This window comes from Cucumis melo, chromosome 6 (assembly GCF_025177605.1).
Source record: "Cucumis melo cultivar AY chromosome 6, USDA_Cmelo_AY_1.0, whole genome shotgun sequence".
Lineage (NCBI taxonomy): Eukaryota > Viridiplantae > Streptophyta > Magnoliopsida > Cucurbitales > Cucurbitaceae > Cucumis > Cucumis melo.
In genome coordinates, this window is record NC_066862.1 from 36,254,990 (window position 1) to 36,260,685 (window position 5,696).

Here is a 5,696-nt window from a genome sequence, read left to right on the forward strand (position 1 = left end):
TTGTATTTATGTAATATACTAGTGAAGAACTTTCTATGGCTTGCCTGTTCGGTTCTCGATCTTGTTATTTTCTACTCCTCTCTTCCAAATCAATTTTCTGAACCACCAATGTAAGGGTTGTTTTTGTTTGAAGCAAGATTGTATTTTTCTCGTTGTAGCTCGTAATAATGTTCAACTTTCCTCTTTCCACATTCTGCCCATGTCTTTATGATCATACTAGCACAGTCCATATTGAACTCTTAACTGCTACTATTTAACTTTTTTTGAGCTCCTCTATAGACTTCTCATACTATTCCTTTTTTTTCTTTGTTGCTTCAATATAGACGATTGTAATTCTGAAATACACAACAAGTTTGATATCAAACATACATACAATATACATTCATCCATCAACAAAAGTACATCCCACTGCAAAGGTAAATTTTTCTTCTTTACAATCAGTAGCTTTACTGTTATTCACCTAAGCATGCAATCATAATAGTATTATGTATGTGGCTATCACTTTAATCAAAATCTAAATACATGGCTAGCAGAATATGGTATTGGTAACTTCAATCTCAACTTCAATCTTACATCCTAGCACTAAATTAGAATGCAACACTAAAAGCTACAACTAAATCAAAATATAAAACTTAAAACTAATTTGAAATCTAAAACCTAAAACTAATTTGAAATCTAATACTAAAACTACTTAACTAAAACAAAAGTAAAAAAAAAAAATTAAACCACTTATAGGAATGAAGAGTGGTGGTGGCAGATGATGATGAACAAAATGAAGAGGACGGCAATGACTTCCCTCCTTCTCGGCCTCTTTCAACTCTCTCTCGCGAAGTTAGTTTTTTATAGACGAACTCCTAAGTTTCACTTATGACGTTGGCATAGGATCCCCAACTTGCGACGCAGTCCCTTATGGCACTACAAGAGACGGGGGTACTCCCGACGCTCAAAAACGTCGGCAAAAATGAAAAATACGTCAGAAAAGGATATGCCGACGTACATCACGGCATCGGGAAAAACGTCGGGAGAAACGCATCGGGATAGGCTTTCTTGACGCCGTTTTGTTATGGCGTCGGGAAAGCCTCTCTCGATGCTTAAATACACATCGACAAAGGTGGCGTCGGGAATACCTCTTTCCCGATGGACCTTATGCCGACATACCTCGCGGTGTAGAGAATGGCTCTTTTCCGACGTTTTTTGCTGGACGTTTTGTCACACCCCCTCCCGGACCACCTGCTGTCTTAGCCCAAAAGACGACGTGAAGCCAATAGACATCGTATCCTCTAACGATCCCTGTTGACCCTACCGAAACGTTAAACCTAATAAACATACCAATCTTAGATATAGAATATTCAACATGGAACACCACACAGCGGAACCCACAGAAACCTTCCCAACATAAACGAGATGCAGTCCTGACATCATTGGGTTTGTTCAATAACCTAATATAAATATCACGAAAAAACCTATACAGCTAAGTTTTACGACCACGACCTCTAGGACGATATTATACAAACCTTACAAAACATTTCAACATGAACAGACTCAAAATACAACTCCAACCACGTACTGGAGTTTGATCCGAAACTTTCAGTAGACGTTGGCAGTGTACCAGGCACCGGGAGCTCGATCTCTACCTGAAATGTGGGAAACATTTTGAAAAGAATGAGCTACGAGGCCCAATGAGTGACCAAATTTAAAACTCTAAATACGGACATCAAAACATGTGATAAACCTTTAGACGTATAAATATGCTCAATCAAAGCATTTAACACAAACGTGTAATAAATAAGGCTTTCTAAAATATCTTCCAAGTTCGTTATAAAAAATCTAGCAAGGCATAACAAATACATCAAATGTTTTAACTAACATGACCGATCTACGTGGTGTAGGGCACGCCCAGTACAACCAACGTTTACTAGTCCTAGGATGTAGGGGGACCGCCCGGCACTCTCATAGTCTTTGTCGTAGCGGGGCCAACCTAGCACTCACGACATCATCGTTGTCACGAAGTACACTCAATGTCGACAACGAAAATATAACCTGTGTGCACACGGTACCATATAGCCTCAGGCTCAATGTCTCAGTCATGTAGTCAATGTAAATCTCCACGAAGTCATATGAAAACATTTAAACATGCCTGTTTATCGTTATCTTTTGTAAAACTCAAGTTTATTCAGCTTGCTCGTGCAAAACTTTAAATCATTATACCATATTTGCTAATACATGCTTTACTTTAAAAGAAATTGTTTCAACTACTTTTCATGAAGTCATTAGCCACGTGCTCAAATATAACCCTCATTAGAAAATCTAAGCTCAAAACTCATGTTTGAAACCGTTCACAAAAACCGTGTATCATTCATAGAAAAACATGTAAAGCATATAATTATGAACAACTGTTTAATAACATTTTAGAAAATTGTTTTGTCACTCACAGTCTTATCTAGTTCCCCGGTTTGTAGACTCGACCTATTTCCTCTTGGCCTTCAACAACCAAAATCGAGCATTAGAACCATAGATAGCTTTGTCTTTCCATGCTCATGAATCTCTAAACAATTAGATTAAGAATCACATTACATCCCACTTTCTAGATTTTCCAGATTCGATATCCTAACTTCCAACATCCATAACTTCCTCAAAACTTAACCAAAATTAATGAAATACACATACAACTCTTCATTTTTGAATGCTCTACAACTTACCTGAATCAATGAAAACGAGATTCTCAACCAATTCGTCCAGAATTATCCCGAACTCAGACAATACAGAATTCGAGGTTCTCTACCACTCTTTATCTATCTCCTGCAATTAACCCCACTTAAAGTCATTTTTGGCTCACCAAATATCCATGAAAGTTATAGGATATTGAATAAGCTTTCCAACCATACCAAATAGAGCTTCTGATTCAACTTGTGCACTTCCAGAATACTTAAAGCATTAGAGAACACCAGAAATCCTCCTAGTTTGCTCGAAAATCCTGTGCTCTGTTTTTCATTCCAAAAACCATTAACTTCTCATACTATTCAGCTCAAGCTTCCTTCATGTAATTTTTTTGAAAATGAACTAACTTTCAAGAAAATCAAACCTCACCTCTTAGTTTCTTCTGGATAGCTCAAACTGAACAAAACAAATCAGAGGTTGACAGTTGCACCCAGATTCTGCAATGGCTGGCTTTGCATGAACTTTTTCCTATCTTCTTCAACCTCAAACCACGAAATTCTTATTCTTCTTCTTTCACTCTCTCCTCAAAGTGCTCTGAAAGTTTGGATGAAAAATGATGGAGGAATGAAATGAAATTAGGCTGAAAAACGAGCTTGCCGATGGGGGCTTTGTGTTGTCCAATTCCACTTCCTTTCTTTTCTTTTATTTCTTCTTTTAACTTAGTAATCCCAACAATAGATGACAAGAGAGAATGATCCTAGGGAAATCTCGGGTTTACACGTTTCATTGCATCGATAATTCCTTTTTATATATTTTTTTAATATTTCATTTCTATTTTTCCTTAAAATATTTTGCTCAAACATTCATAACGATTGTTCAAATATTTTTCCCAACGTTTTGGATTAAATTAAAATAAATTGAATATAAATTAAAATAAATTAAAAAATATACAAACACAAATTAAAATTAATAATACGAATAAGTTCACTATAAAAAATATAGTTCTCATAATACAAGAAAACACAAACATAACAAAAAAGTCTCCCAACGAGGCACGTATGCGTCATCCTACACCTTCAGTCCTGAAAATGATATAAAAGTAACTAAGTTTATTACATAATCATATATTGCAAAAACTTAAAAATAATAGAGACATATATACGTACCGCAGAGCTAGGGATCATGTGGTGGTCCCTGTTGTGCACGAGTTATTTCTTTTATCATATTTTTCATGTTTTCCACTTGTGAAGCTAACGCTTAGTGATTTCTATCTTGTACTTCAATCCGTTCCAAAGCTTCATGAAATTTAGCTTGTAATTCAATCTCTTTTTCTGTGGACTGCGAACAAGATGTCGACGAACTGCTTGCACTCGCCGTTCTACGGGCCTTTGGCTTGAGTCCCCAACCAAGACCTTTTGAGTAGCCTGGTCGTCTACCCAACACCTGATCGCATATCTCATCCTCAGAGAGTGGCTGACTACCCTCTGGGATAGGTTGGGATTGGAGTTCCAGAATTTGATTCTGCAACAAATTTAAAAACTATGTTAGGTACGTCCAAAAATATATAATGAAAGTGGATAATTAATAAGGGCATAACTTACAAGTGCATCCTCCGCGGCCTGCGACACGAACGTCCCAACTTGAACGTGTGTTTCTTGGAACAACTCCACACGATCGACTGGCTCCCCTTTTCTCTCAGCGAGCTCGTACTGTCGTTGTAGAAACGACTTGGATCCGCTACTATGATTGTAAGGCTACTTCTGTCTAGCAACCTTGTTCGTCCATGATTGCTCCTGCATTAAAACAATTATACTGTTTATTTCTTATACATATTAAAACTTGTTATCATAATTAATCATGACAAATACCTGGAATGCACGGCTGATATACTGGTCGCAGAGGAAGTGTCAATCTTCATCACGTCCAACCAATGCGTTTGGTGGGTTGGCCCGAGCCTCCTCCAAGTCGCTGTACTTTCTGAAATGTTTGTGACAGTGAGCCCAGAACTCTTTAAAGGTCGTGAGCATCTAATGCTCAACAAACCTATTCATTGCTTGATCATTAAAATCAAGCACAAACAATCGCTACACATTACAAACATAACACATTAGATTGGTTAAAGTTAGATATGTTTCAAATGAAATCATATATAAATGTGTAGTGCACTTAATTACCTGGAGGTCGCCCTTCACGACCTCAATGTATTCTCTCCCAACGTCTGTCTACTTAAGACAGCGGACGGGAAATGTCTTTCGCATGCACACGCCTATCGCCTGGCTGAAGCGAACAGCGTGTGGGGAAATAAGCTTCTCTGCTCTAGAGGTGATCGTCATCGGAATGCACCCATTTATTGCAACGTGGCGCTCTAACTCCAAGAGTCGAGACTGTGCACGGCTCCTAGGAGTCGGAGTCGCATGTTGTTGAGAAGAAGACCCTACTCAATAAATCGATAATAAAATATAAAGTTTGAAAAAAGAGCATGAAATAATTGTAAGTTAAAATGAAGAAAATTCTTCGACTCACCCGTATTGTCGCCCACAGATTACGACCCTCCCGCGATGTTATCTAAATTGTCCTCAAACTCGAGGACATATCGTCCGTCTCCATAAAATTATTACGTCGATATGACATAATGGTTGTGGACATAGAAAATGAACATTCAATTAATAACTGTAAGATAGCCAACACAACCTAATTATTAACAACAAAATATTTCAAAATCTTCGCATCCTACAAACCCCTCCAAACTACAGAGGCTACCATAACTGCAGGATAGCCAACACAACCTAATTATTAACAACAAAATACTTCAGGCTATCCTACTACCACCCCTTGAAACCAGCAAATTCAAAACAAAAAAGGCTACCATAACTGCAGGATAGCCATCCCAAACATAAACAAATTGAAAAAAGAAACTACCACAACTGCAAGATACCATCTCAAATCAACAATAAAAATATTCAACACAAACAGGCTACCATACCTGCAGGATAGCCAAAACAAATCTTAACACACATATTACATTTTCAATTCAAAAC